The 15,348-nt window shown below is 35.2% G+C and overlaps 1 protein-coding gene and 1 long non-coding RNA gene across 5 annotated transcripts in view; one reads left to right on the top strand and one right to left on the bottom strand.

The window, feature by feature from the left end:
* Nucleotides 1–15,348, top strand: part of SUPT3H (SPT3 homolog, SAGA and STAGA complex component) — a 397,821-nt gene that overhangs the window by 164,206 nt on the left and 218,267 nt on the right. The gene's annotated exons all lie outside the window — the stretch shown is intronic.
* Nucleotides 9,970–15,348, bottom strand: part of LOC110261682 — a 38,102-nt gene continuing 32,723 nt past the window's right edge. For both annotated transcript variants that reach the window (XR_002346135.1, XR_002346136.1), the window contains one exon: nucleotides 9,970–11,799. This is a non-coding gene — a long non-coding RNA (uncharacterized LOC110261682). The remainder of the gene's footprint in view (nucleotides 11,800–15,348) is intronic.

The following is a 15,348-nucleotide window of genomic DNA, read 5'->3' as shown; positions in this document are numbered from 1 at the left end:
ATAAAAACTGAAATGCTAATCTGAGAAGTCTTTTGTAGATTTACAACTACAATGTTTAACACACTCTAATTTCAAATAATTTGATATATAAAATGCAAAAGGGAAAATTCTTTTTCTCTTCTGTCTTGTTTTATTTCCTTGGTTGGGCTTTGCATAGGCTATTAGGTATTAGGAAAAACATTTAATGTAGGTGAAATCTATGGCTCTTTTCTACTTTTGTTACTGGTTTAATAAATTTAGACATGAAGCCATTTGAAGTCATCTTTTGCAGCAGTTTTGAATGGGAAAATAGATTTGAAAAAGGCCTTGCTATTATCTGACAGCCTGTTTGTGTATCAAAGTTAATGAGAGGTTTGCAAACAGTCTGAAGAGGCAAAACTTCCTACCTCTCAGTTTGGACTGCTTCCATTGAATCCAATTTTAGAGGAGATTTGGAATTGCCAGTACCTAGGCCTGGAAAATAAATCCAACATTGTTCCAACCAGCCTGAAATGTCTAGTCACTGTAATTATGATGTAATAATACTTAACTAAAGCTGTAATTTACTTGTTCTTCTTTATTTCACATTACTTCTTGGGAATAATATTTATTCTGTATGCTTAGCTAAATTATAGTAGTTAAAAAGTAATGGGTTAAGAATGGTATTTGATTTTGTTCTTTGCCCATATATTTACATTGACATTTAGATTTTACAGCAATCTGAAAATATTTTTATAGATAATGTAAGGTTAAGGGCTAATAACTTTCTCTTCCTCCCAAATTGCTAATCAGTTTATTAGTACCACTGATTGAATCATCCAATGAGTAACCTCCTTTGGAATATATGTACTGTTCTTATATTTAAATGGTAATGTTGCTGTATTCTGGTTTTTTTTTTTCATTTATTTATTCATTTAGGATACACAGTAGGCATTAAAGACCTATTTACAAATATGTTACAAAGTAGGAATACCTTAGTAGTTGAAATAGCGATTAAGTAAGTAAATGCTTTATGTATTGTGTAAAATTGCTTATCTTGCAAATACCACAAAGGAAAAGAAGTGTTTAATGCTCTGAGGGCTTACTACAAAACATTTATCTATTTCTAAATGTTATGCAGTTTTAAGTACACTGTATTTTTAACGATAGTACCCTCCTCAATCCATTTTAAGTTTTTTAGGTAGTTTTCTACATTTTACTTATAGATTAGATTTAAAATTCTTATTAATTCCCTTTGAAATTGTATTGATTTTATGGATTAACTTTGTGAAAACCAACAACTTTATAATAACAAACCTTTATATCCAACTGTTTAATATGTTTTCCATTTCTTATATTTTCATATATATATATAGTACTTTTTTTCGATTGTTACCATTTAATTTTATTACTTTTTAAAAATAATTTTTATTTTTTTCCATTATAGTTGGTTTACAGTGTTCTGTCAATTTTCTACTGTATAGCAAATGACCCAGTCACACATGCATATACACATTCCTTTTCTCACACTATCCCATGCTCCGTCACAGGTGACTAGATATAGTTCCCAGTGCTATATAGCAGGATCTCATTGCTTATCCACTCCGGATGCAATAGTTTGCATTTATTAACCCCAGATCCTCAGTCTATCCCATTCCCTCCCCTTCGGCAACCACAAGTCTGTTCTCCAAGTCCATGAGTTTATTTTCTGCGGAAAGGTTTATTTGTGATATATATATATATGTGTGTGTGTGTGTGTATACATACACACACACACAGTTTATATATAATAAAGGTTGATTTGCGCCACACATATAATAATTTTTTATTGTGGTAAAATACTTTTTCTTTCTTTTTCTTTTTTTGTTAGCTTTTTGCCTTTTCTAGGGCCGCTCCCACGGCATATGGAGATTCCCAGGCTGGGGGTCTAATCAGAACTGTAGCTGCTGGCCTACGCCAGAGCCACAGCAACACGGGATCTGAGCTGCGTCTGCAACCTACACCACAGCTCATGCCAACACCGGATCCTTAACCCACTGAGCGAGTCCAGGGATCGAACCCACAACTTCATGGTTCCTAGTTGGATTCATTAACCACTGAGCCATGACGGGAACTCCTACTGTGGTACAATACTTTAAAAATTTACCATCTGAACTATTTTTAAGTACGCAGTTCAGTGAATTAAATACGTTTGCATTGTTGTGCAACCGTCATCACCTACATAATTCTTCATCTTGTAAAACTGAAACTCTGTACCCACTAAATGATGTTTCATTGTCCGCTCCCCTAGCCCTGTCATCCACATTATACTTTCTGTCTTTATGACGATTTTATCTACTCTTAACTTCCTCATATAAGTGGAATCATACAGTATTTATCTTTTTAGGACTTGCTTATTTTGTTAATATAATGTCCTCAAAAAGTTCATTCATGTTAGCATTTTGTAGAATATCCTGCCTTTTCTAAGCTGAATAACACTGTTCATATTATTTCTATACCACATTTTGCTTATCCATTTATTTGTAAATGAACACTTGATTCCTTTCCATGTTTTAGCAGTTGTTAATAATGGTCCTATAAACATGGGTGTACAGGTATCTCTTTGAGATCCTGCTTTCAATTCTTTTGGGATTATACCCAGAAGTGGAATTACTGGATCATATAGTTATGTTTTTAATTTTTTTTTTTTTTTTGAGGAGCACAATACTGTTTTCTAGAGTAGCTATACCATTTTACATTTCCATCAATTGTACCCAAGGTTCAATTTTTCTACGTCAACACTTGGGGTGTGTGTGCGTGTGTGTGTGTGTGTGTGTTTGGTTTTGAATAGTAGACCTTTCTGATGAATGTGAAGTGGTGTCTTATCATACTTTTGATTTGTGTTTCCCTAGTAATTAGTGATGTTGAGCATCATTTCCATTTTCTTACTGGTCATTTCTGTGTCTTCTCTGGAGAAATGTCTATTTAAGACTTTTGCCCAAATGGGTCCCGACAGAGTAATCTGTTGATAGTGTTCTTTGATGCATAAAATTTAAGCTTTTCATGAAATACAATTTTTCTGTATTTTCTTTTGTCATTTATACTTCTGCTATCATATCCAAGAAATCATTGTCTGTGAAGCTTATTACCTGTGTCTTCTTGTAAGAGTATACTTGTTTTAGATCTTATTTTCATCATTTTTATTTTTTTGTGTATGGCTTAAGGGAGTGATCAACTTTCATGCTTTGGCATGTGCATATCCAGCTTTTCAATATCATAGGTTGAAAAGACTGCTTTTTCCCTGTGGAATGGCCCTTGATACCTTGTTCAAATTACTGTTTTGGGGAAGGTTTATTTCTGGGCTCTCTATTTCTATTTCTTTGGTCTGAAGTGTTTTTTTCCTCATGCCAATACTATGCTGTTTTGATTACTATAATTTTGTAATAAGTCTTGAAATTAAGAAGACTGAGTCCTCCACTTTGTTCTTCCTTTTCAAGATTGTTCTGCATATTCAGGGTTACTTGAGATTCCATATGAATATTAGAATGGATTTTTCCATTTCTGCCGGAAGCATATTCAGGTTTTGATAGGGATTGCATTTAATGTAGATCACTTTACATAGTAGTGACACTTTATTCTTTAGATCTTCTGGCTCTTTGTTAAACATTTGTTTTACATTCTTGTTCTGTGCCTCTGTTCTTTTTCCGAGATCTGGATCCTGTTTACTGTCATTACTCTGAATTCTTTTTTAGGTAGATTGCCCATCTCTACTTCACTTAGTTTTCATTCCTATTGTAGTTAGAGAAGATACTTTGGATGGTAACTTCAAATCTATTGAAGCTTAATTTGTGTCTTAACATATCCTCTTTCATACATAATGTCCTATGTTCTCTTGAAAGGAATGTGTGCTCTGTAGTTGTTGGGTAGTGTGTTCTGCAAATGTCTTTTAGTTCTTTTTGCTTTATTGTGTTGTTTTGATCTTCTCTCTGCTTATTCATCTTCTGATTGTTTCAATGTAATGAACTATACTCACTATAGTGAGTGGGATATTGAGGTCTCCGACTATTGTTGTAGAAGTATTTCTCCAGACCAAACTGATTAATTCCACTTGATCATGATAAATGATTCTTTTAATATACTACTGAATTAGGTTTGCTCTTATTGCATCTATATTCATCAGAGATATTGGCTGATAGTTTTATTTTCTTGTAGTGTCCTTTTCTGACTTTGGTGTCAGAGTAATGCTGGCCCCTTAAAGTGAGTTTGGGAATGTTCTGTCCTTTTTGATTTTGGGGGTAGTTTGAAAAAAATATATGTGAATTCTTCTTTAAATGTTTGATAAAATTCACCAGTGAGGGGAGTTCCCGTCGTGGCGCAGTGGTTAATGAATCTGACTAGGAACCATGAGGTTGCCGGTTCGATCCCTGGCCTTTCTCAGTGGGTTAAGGATCCGGTGTTGCCGTGAGCTGTGGTGTAGGTCGCAGACGCGGCTCAGATCTGGCATTGCTGTGGCTCTGACATAGGCCGGCGGCTACAGCTCCGATTGGACCCCTAGCCTGGGAATCTCCATATGCCGTGGGAGCAGCCCTAGAAAAGGCAAAAAGACAAAAAAAAAAAAAAAAAAAAAAAATTCACCAGTGAAACCATCTGGTCCTGAGTTTTTCTTCACTGGGAGATTTTTGATTATTCATTTAGTGTCCTTACTAGTAATTTCTTTAGATTTTCCATTTCTTCCTGATTCAGTCTGTATAGGTTGTATGTTTCTAAGAATTTTTCCATTTCTTTGGTTGTCCAGTTTGTTTTTGTGTAGTTGTTCATAGTAGCTTCTTGTGATTCCTGTGATATTGGTTGTAGTGTTTCCACTGCCATTTAAAATTATATTGATTTTTGATTCTTTCTTTTTTCTGTGGTTAATTAAAATTTGTTGGGTTTGTTTATCTTTTCAAGGAACCAACTCTTAGTTTATTAATATTTTCTGTTGTTTTCCTGTTCTTTATTTCAAGCAGAGCAGTCCTCTGTGTTGCCCACTAATAGTTTTTGCTGTGTAAAAGTTGATATGCACCTTAGACACACATGGAAAATGCTCATCTTTTAAAAAATATTTTGTTGACTAGAGAAATGAATGAAATGATGGATTGATAAATTTGTTGTAAATATATAGTGAAATGTGGCAAAGAATCTTCTAATAGAAAACAGTGATGTTTTAATTAGAGACTGACCTTTTGTGAATGACTATATTTTCTGAAAATGTTGGCGTTCCCATTTGTGGCTCAGTGGAAATGAACCTGACTAGTATCCATGAGGGTTTTGGTTTGATCTCTGTCTCCGCTCATTGGTTAAGAATCTGCCATCACCATGAACTGTGGTATAGGTCACGGACATGGCTTGGATCTGGTGTTGCTGTGACTGTGGCATGGGCCAACAGCTGCAGCTCCAGTTTGACCCCCAGCCTGGGAACTTACATATGCTGTGGTGCTGCCCTAAAAAAAAGAAAATGTTTGTTACAGTTGATGAGATATTTTTGATGAAATGGACCAATTCCCTAAAAACACAAATTGCCTAGATTAAGAAGAAATGGAAAAATCCAAGTAGTCCTATATCAGAATAATGCATCGAATTACTAATTCAGAATCTTTGCACCCAGTAAACTCCAGTCCAGATAGCTTTGTTTTATGAGACTACTATTCTGATACCCAAATCCAAATATTTCAAGAAAACTCCAAATCACTATCTCTTACAAACCTAAGATGGAAAAATTCTTGGGTAAATGTTAGCGAATCTAATCCAGCAATATATAAAGAATAATCCATAAAGACTATGAAGATTTATCCCAGCATTGTATATTTGTTGCAACATTTAAAAAATTCAACAGTATTTTTCTCCATATTAACAGAATGTAGGAGAAAAAACATAATCATTTTAATAGATATAGAAATTGACGCTATAAATGGAAATATGCTTAGACTGATTAAGATCATCTATGAAAAACTGCATATAATATACTAGATGGAACATTTTCTGTATAAGGTCAAGAACAATGCATGATATTTCCTCTTACCACTTCTTTTCAATATAATACTGAATGTCTTACTGTAGGAAGACAACTGGAGAAAAAACATTCTAGTTGAGAAGGAAGTAAAATTGCTTTTATTCACAAATTACATAACCTTGTTTATAGAAAATGTTAAAGGTTGACTGTACTAATAATAATTTTAAAACTTCTGGAGATAATAAAATAATTCATTAAGATCACAGGATACAAACTTAATAGGCAGAAATTCATGTCATTTGTAACTAAGCCTTGAAGAATTAGTAAATGAAATTTGTTATTCACAATAGCCAAGACATGGAAGCAACCTGAAGGACCATCTGTGGGTGAATGGATAAAGAGAATGTGGTATGTGCATATGATACTATTATTCAGTCTTAAAAGTGAAGGACATCCTGCCATTTGTGAGTGTGTGGATGAACCTGGAGGACATTGTGCTAAGTGAAATAATCCAGGCACAGAAGGATTTAAAATGATATTAAAAATGATGCAATAGGAATACATTTAAAATAAGACAGTACTATATAGGTAAAATTACAAAATATTCCAGAGAAAAATCAAAGTAAATGGAGACATATCCCACTTTAATTTATTGTCATTTATTTCCAAACTTATAATTGAATGCAATCCCAACCAAAATCAGAGTAGGCTTTGTTAAAAAAATAGAAATTGACATGGCTGTTCTAAAATTTTTATGCATACAGAAAATAGTTCGGACAATTTTTAAGAAGAAGGTTGGAGGCTTTATACTATCGAATTTCAAGACTCATTAAAAAGTAAAGCACTACAGTAATTCAGTGTAGTGTCAGAAGGATAGCCATGTACATCAGTGGAACAGAATGGAGAGTCCAGAAATAGAGCCACATAGAAGGCCAATTGATTTTCTGCAGAGATGCCAGGGTAACTCAGTGGTGAAAGGATACCTTTTTAACAAATTGTGCTAGGTCTACTGAAAACACATATTGAGGAAAATGAAGTGGTAGACTGCAGACTGGGATTAAATGTTCATTGTATGTATGTCTGCAAAAGGAATTGTATTCAAAGTATCTGTATAATGATCACACTTCAGGAGATCTGTATAATGATTGCACTTGAAGTATCTGTATCATGATCACACTTCAAGAAAGTTAAGCAACTCAGTAAAAAATTGGCAAAAGACTTTCCATTTTTACAAAGGAAGACATTTGAAATGTCAGCACATGAAAGTTACTGAATGTTATTAGTCTTTAGGAAAATATGAATTAAAACTGTAATGAGATACCATTATTTATACCTGTAGCAGCTTTCTTTTCTTGAGATTTTTCTCTGGTTCTCATGTTTTTGCTGTGACTTCCTTCTCTCTTTCTGCTGGATTCCTCCACTTCACTGTCTCTTCAGTCTTGCAGGTTTTGATTGCTTGGGCTTCTGTTGCTCCATTGCTTGTACTTATGCTCTGTGTCTTGTGTCTCCTTACTTTGCCTATCCTACTTCCTGTCAACTTTGTCAGTTTCCAAGAGAATAAGTATAATTGGGTAATACTTTATTGTACGGAAAAGCTAATATGTTTGTCCACCTCATTATGTGCTGGCTTGTCAATAGATAGATGCCTTTAAGGTAACCATTCGTCCCAATTGGGTACAACCTGAGTACTTTTGAGATAATCAGGGTAAGGTAAAGTGTCTGTTTTGTTCATTGCTTTATGCCTGGTGCCTAGACCAATACTTGTCCCAATAGGGTGTTCAATAAATATTTTCTGAATGAATGAACTGCCTCTGAGGATGAAAATTGAATGTGGCTGCTTCCATTGTGAGGGGACATAATATGTCATGTTCAGAATATGATTCTTCCAAAATGATACTCTCTGGGAAAACTATGCAACTTCCTGTTCTTTTTGAAGATCTAGAATAGCCTAATATTTAAGAGCACTGACTCTGGAATCTGAATCTTAGTTTGCATCAGAACAGGCAATTTTACTGTGTTTGGGACCTTAGGCACATCATCTCCTAGTCTTTCACTCTCCTTACCTGTAAATGGAGATAACAGAATCAACCTCCTAATATTGTTGCAGGAATCAAATAATTTAAGGATATCAAGAGTCTGGGAAGAAGAGGACTTGGCAAATAGTATGATGGGAGGGTGATAGTTATTATTATTATTACCATTATTGTTAGTATTGATTTGGAGGGAAAGCATTACTAAAGTCAGGTACAGAATGGAAGTCAGAATCCTCAGAGCCCCCTCTTTTATCAGTGTAATTTTTTTTTCAGGCAAAACTTTTCTCTCTTTTTTTCCTCTCCCTCACTCCCCCCCTTTAAAAAGAAGAAATTGAATTACGGAGGTATTTAAACATTAGAAGTCACTTTGGAATCTTACAAAAACACTATGAAGTCCATAGAGAAAAGATAGACAGTAGAGCTTTGCTCGGTGTCTCTTTCATCCTAATTTCCCTTTTTGGGAACTACTGTGTATTTTTTTCAAATTCTAAATTCCAGGCCCCTCCCTTAGAGGACAGGCCTGCTCAGTGCCCTTAACCCTCGCATCTCTGGTGCTGTCATTCATATCTTTTTTGGGGAACCTTTAATTATCAATCCCAGAACATCCTATAAATCTTCATTAGGAAATTCCTTCTGAACTTTTGCTGAAAAGTAGTTACTGTGTGCTGTATGTGTAGCAGCTGTTTGCCTAAGTTAAAAAAAAGTTGACCGTTTTAATTTGCTTTAAAAATATCCACTGGCACTGGTTCTCATTACAGATGTGTGGTTGTAACATTTCATTTTTAAAATGTGTATCCATCTTTTTTCAGTTCTAAAGGAGTCCAAAGAAACCATCTAAAACCTTAAAAATAACCACTAAACCTACAGTGTTTTTGGTTTTTAAAAATTCTCAAGGGAGGACATTTTTTATCTTGGACTTAAGCTTCATACAGGGTGGCCCATTTAAAAGAGGCCCAGTACACAGCCACATTATTAAATAGGAACTGTTTTAAATGGGCCACCCTGTAAATCAGGATTTTTTTTCCAATGGATATTTACTTCTCTGCACACTTGTGAGTTTAGTTCAAGTTTTCAGTTACTGTGCTTGATAAGCATCCCTGGAATTTAAAATTGGGCACCTCAGTGATATCGAAATGCCCAAATCTGAGTTCAGAGACATTAAGAAACTTTTAAGTGCATATTTTGAGAGATCATGTTTGGATCTCTTTGAAAATTTGGCCAACATTCTATGCGAATCTCCTTTTTCAAAACATTTTTTTTTTTTAAATGAATGAAATACAAATAAACTGAAAATGGAAACTTTAACATAAACAGTAATACAGCTTTGGACTTTCTTTTACTGGAAATCTTTAAAAACAAGAAAGATGTCCACTTTTTTTTTTTTTCTTCCTTGCAGTAGTTTAGGGTCAGTAGTTCTTAGTACTTTTAATCCAAAATCTCTAAACATACTCTATTCTCTTCTTAACAAAAAGGAGATTTGTGCCAGGAATGAGATAGCAGTGATACTCATTAGGGTCATAATGTGTCTGATTCAAGCTTTGCTCAAACCTGCTCAAAATGTATAGGGCAAAGAGTAAGAATTTAAATCAAGGCCCACATACCACGTGTCATAAATATACCTGAAATCACAAATCAGAACAGGAAGAGAAACCAGAAAATGGATCCTTGGCCCTCTTTGAAAATGGTGCTTTTGCCTTCATGCTGCCTGAGAGAACAATTTGAGAACCTCAGCATTTCTACCACTTAATCCTCCCAACTCCCCAGAGCAGTGTGCATTTCCCATGTCGGTAGTAACACAACCCACAGACTTTCACGGCTTTCTGATGCAGTAGCCTTTGTTTTGAGAAATGAGGAGAAGTTCTTCCCTGGGGGCTGAATGTCGTTAGTCATGAGAATGGAAGATTGGGGTTATGTGCCAGTGATGAGTATTGATGCAATTGTGTTTGTGACATGTAGTCGCAGGGTAGAGTTCTCGCTTACCACATCTTAAGGTAATATTGGTCAACCCAAATTAAGGTTTATCGATTGATTGATTGTAGAAATCTCAACTCCTACTTTGAATGTAAATGGAATCCGTGTCTCCTAGATCTGTATGCCTCTACTGATTTACTACCTCAGGGGTCTTTTTATACATTTCCCCAATTCTAATATTTGCCCTAGTAATGTAATGGACTAAGATAAGAAAAAGAAGGAACTTTTTAGTCTATTATAGTCCATTATAGGTCATTATAATCTTGGGACCATGGCAAGTGGCTTAGATAGAACCTTCCACCTTGTTAATTCTAAACATTATAGGAAAGAGTACATTGGGAAAACAGAAGTGTTTGTGTAAATTGGAAACCTGAGAAGGGAAAAGAAAATAAGGAGTTTTAACAGCTAAATATGGCCTAGATCCACCAGCTTTTTCTTCCTCCCTCCCTTCCTCTCTCTCGCTCTCTCTTTTGGCTACCCTGTGGCATATGGAGTTCCCAGGCTGGGGATCAGATGCGAGTCATAGTTGTCTCCTAAGCTGTAGCTGTGGCAATGCCGGATCCTTAACCCACTGTGCCAGGCCGGAGATCCAATGCTCCCCAAGACGCCACCACTCCTGTTGCACCACAGCGGGAACTCAAGCTTTCATTCCTAGCAAACTCACATTTTCGAAGATGTTCTATCAAAACTTAAATGAAGATAGTAAATGGTATCTTATAATTTGAGTTCTTAATACTCTTAACATGTTCTACATTGTATAAACCAAAGTTAAATGATACACTGTATACAGGTTAAATAACATAGAGCCAATCTAACAACTCTGTGGTCGCCTTGATGTTGCCGACTGACTTTTAATTTTACTGAATGGCCTCGATCCGAGACAGTGCTCCGATTATTATTATTTTTTTTCTAAAGTATGGCTGTACTCACATCTAAAGCATTAACAGACTATTTAATGAAAATGTTACAGCGTAACTACTATAAGAAAGAACTCTTGTAAGGTAGGTATGCTTTTGTTTGCTGGAAGAAAAGGTTTCTTTTATTCTTTAATGTGAAGTTCCATCTCGAAAAAGAAAAATAACCGACATGGCTCCAAATGAATTTCCTAGTGCTATGTTCCTCCCATTTCGAAAGAATGTGGCCTTAGTGGTGATTTCTTAGATTTCCCTTGAGCACACTATGCTTAATGAGTAGATATGCCATTTGGGCATTTAGGACTCCAGGGCCTCTGATTGCAGCAACTTAATTACTCAGTTGCTTCATTCAGGAAACTTTCACCTGACACCTTTCTCTCTGCTTGATAGCTGTCCACCTTAGCCAAAGAACATCTGGTTTGAGGGATTGAGGAAAAAAACCAAACAAACAAGGAATGACCTGTTTGATAGCTGTGTCATGCAAAGAAAGTCAACCTGATTTTAACGTGACAGTTTTAATGCACACTTTATTTTGTTTTGGGCTTAATATTTTATTCATTAAATCCCAACATGTTATTTGAGTGCTGTAATGATAGTCTTACAAAGTGAAAAACATCCTTGATACTTTGTTATGTTCGTACATTAGTTTTCTAGAGCCTCTGTAACAGAATGTCAAAAACTGGGTGACTGAAAACCATAAAAATCACTCATTGTTTCACAGCTCTGGAGGCTAAAAGTCCAAAATCAAGTTGTCAGCAGGGCTGTGTTCTCTCTCTCCATAGGCTCCAGGGGAGAATCCTTCCTGTGCCTTCCAGCTTCTGGTGTTTGCAGAGCAATCCTTGACATTCCTTGGGATGTAGTTGCCTTACCCTGGTCACGTTGCTCTCTTGTCCCTGTGTGTCTTCGCATGGTCTTCCCTCTGTGTGTCTGTCTCCATGTTCAGATTTTTCCCTTTCTGTAAGGATAGTGAATTAGGACCCACCCTCATGAACAGGTTTCAACTTCATTCCCTCTGTGAAGTCCCTATTTCCAAATAAGGTCATAGGCTCTGAGGTAGTAAAGGCCTGCACTTCAACTTATCTTTTATTTTTTTATTTATTTTTTATTTATTTTTTCCATGTATCTTTTTTGATAAACCATGGCTGTTTGTTTTTGTTACTTTAAATGTGAATATGCAATATTTCAAAAGTTGGTAAGCTGTACAGTACATCTTAAACAGCAGTATGATGCTTAATTGTTTGTTGTTTATTACATGTTTTGACAAAAGTAAAGACTTTTTTTCCCTCAGAGCGTAGAACAACTTTCTTGCATATGTATAGACTAACTAGCTAGTAGCTGCAATAAGTGAGTTCTCTTCATCCTTAGATCAGTTCAAGTTCTTACTGAAAGAAGTATTTCTTGATTGTGCTATCATATTCTTTTCTCCTCTTTAAACACCAGTGGCAATTATGGTCTGTACCTTCCAGAATCACTCTAAATTCATGTATTATTTGGTACTGGTGCTTAGTTAGACCAAGAGTTGGCAGACTGTGGCCTGAAGGTCACATCCTGACAGTTGCCTATTTTTGTACATCACCTGAAACTAAGAATGTGTTTTAGATTTTTAAATGGTTGGAAAAAGGAAAAGCATAATAATATTTTGTGAAATGTTGATTACCATTTATAAAGTTTTACTGGAATATAGCTGTGCTCCTTCATTTTTGGATTGTCAGTGGCTGCTTTGGTGCTGTAATGACAGTTGCATAATTTTAAGACAGACCTCATGGCCCACAGAAGTGAAAATATTTCCAATCAGGCCTTTTATAGAAAAAGTTTGCTGGCCTTAGATTTACCAGTTTATTCCCAACCTGTTAGTCTACCACACAAATGGTGGGGGAGTTGGTAATCAATATAATTTTATGTTCAACTGAAAAGGATTTGTTTACTTGTATGCTCATTTACCAGTTGCTGTGTGTTATGTTTAGAGTTCACAAGGACTTGTGTTACTCTTGTTTGTGTTTCTCAGCTTTTTCACCTTGGTTAAGGTTCAATGAATAATATTAAACAATTAAATTTGTATGTAAATTAAGATGTGCATGTGTGTATGTGTGTTGGATAACTAAGTAGCATACCTAGAGTATTTAGCTGATATAGAGAGTCACCCCAGGTCCTACAACATATTAATGATAAAGCTGAAAATAGAACACAGATATACTCTTCAGTTTCCACCTTTCATCTTCAGGATACAATCGAATATCAGAGAATTTAGTGACTCGCAAATGGTTATTGTTCTTGTTAACTGGGTCCGAGAGTTTAGTATTCAGTGTGATCTTATCTTAGAAAATACAGATGAAGTGCCCCTCCGTGTTTAATTTGAAAATACCTCCTTCTGATGCGACTCCACTCCAACATTACTCTCACTTTATTTCCTTTTCACAAAAATTAAAAACAAAACTATTTTATAGGGATAAGAGCAATCTTCCCATCTGTCTTTGCTGTTTTAATTGTTTATCTAGTGATTTAGCCTTAAGACATTAGGATAAAGTTAGTAACCAGAATAAAATTAATGATGGCAGGTTTAGTAAGTACTTTTTCAAAATGGTTTGTTTTCCTAGCACATAGATTAAAAAGAGACTTTCTAAATATCACTATTTTATACACTTAAAAATATATTTTTATAAGTATAAATATTATTCTTATTCCAAAGGCGTCACCGAATTGTTTTTAAGGTTTTGTTTTTTCTTTCTAGTGAGAAAATCTATAAGGGTTTTAACTATAAAGTATATGTGAGTTTGGGAAAATTGAGGTAGTTACACTGAATTGAACCATGGTTTTTCTGTTATGTATTATTCCTATAACATGAACTAAGAGTGCTGCAGACAATCTGGGTAGTTTTCTACTTCCTCACCAATTCCCCTACCCCCAAACCCCTGGTCTGGAGTAGACTGTTGTAGGCTATTGCATTTTAATGGCATAATAACAGTGTGAAGTATAGGGAATGTACCTATGTGAAAGGAGAGTAATGGCAAACAGATTAATTTGGCATTTTCTTTTTTAAAATTAAAGCTTATGTATATAGAAAATAGTGTTTCCTCACTCTGGCACTCTTTATTTTCCTCTTTCATTTGAAAAAAATGGACTCTCTCAACTTTTTTCACTTAGGGTTTAAGAACACACCTATATAACTGAACACAAGCTCTCTGAATTTAATGAAGAATTGAATAGTACAATATGAATAATTAAATTTGAAATGTTAAATATTATTGTGAGTCATCCAGCTTGTGAATGATGTATTTTAACAGTCACCTGAACATACTTTCTTCGCTTTATGAATCTTTTGAAGGAGGAGGGGGAGCTCCCTGAAGCTGAGAGAATTCAGATTGTGTTATCTAATATTCTGGCTCCTCATCCTTACTGAGGGAGCCAACTTGTGACGCTCCTTTGGAAACCTCTGGGCTTAGAGCATCCCCTCTGCCTCCTTTCCCTTGCGCAGTTGTGTGAGGATTCTGTCTGTAAAGGCTAAGCAGAGATTTGCCAAGGAGTTGGAAAAATGAAATGTGTTCATGACAAAGGAAGCTCTAATTCTTCTGAGGGGGCCTGAGGTTATGGAAGTTAGAGATCCTGGATTCCTGGAGTGATCTGGGGAAGCCAGATTCCTCTGGGCTGAGATTTTTCTGGGATTTTACTGTTTATCAAACTCTCTGTGTTGGTTATATGGATAAGCTGCAAAGACAATTTCAATAAGAATTGCATACCTACTTCTTCAGCTTGTCTCAAAGTATCAGTTTTAATCTCTCTGTAATCTGTATTCTAACACATCTACTATGGTGAAATTCACCCTACACTTACTGTTTTAGTATTTCTTCATTAAGTCAGAATTTTTACCACTTTTAGCATTGGGAAAATTTTACATTAATTAGTAGAGTGATTTCTGAACTTTGTTCCAGAACCCAGAGATTTACATATATGCCTATGTGATTTATGCATAAAGATGCCGTAGATTTCCCCAGTTGTGCAGTTTCAGTATTTACAATAATTTTTTAGACTTAAGATGAATTTAATATCATAAACAATTTGAATAAATAGAGAGGAAGCCATTGATTTGCGTTTGACTTGGAAGATTTTTTTTTTTTTTAACTTTTCAGTAGATTTCTTTTTCTGGCTCTTGATATAAAAAACATTTGGATATTTCAATTATCCAAATTTTCCCTCTTAATCCTATAAACTTAGCTATTGTAGCCTTTTGTACGTTGGTTTCCTTTTCTGCATGTTCCACACTTAATTGTCAAAAAATCATTTATAATTTATCCAAGTGTCACCCAATAACCTACTTCAAGTACACTAATTGGATATATGCTTACATGGTCTTTAATTTTTAATTTTATTTTTCTTGTGGTAGAAGCTGAAATAAATGACATCTGAGATCCCTCCAGCTTCTATGAAAGACAATATTATAGAGTAGTGAGGGGTTGATTTTTAAAGTTTGCAGTTGGACTGGTGAGTGTTGGGATCCTATTTCTGCCAC

This window comes from Sus scrofa, chromosome 7, assembly GCF_000003025.6.
Source record: "Sus scrofa isolate TJ Tabasco breed Duroc chromosome 7, Sscrofa11.1, whole genome shotgun sequence".
In the NCBI taxonomy this organism is placed as follows: domain Eukaryota; kingdom Metazoa; phylum Chordata; class Mammalia; order Artiodactyla; family Suidae; genus Sus; species Sus scrofa.
This window is presented reverse-complemented; position numbering and strand designations above follow the sequence as displayed.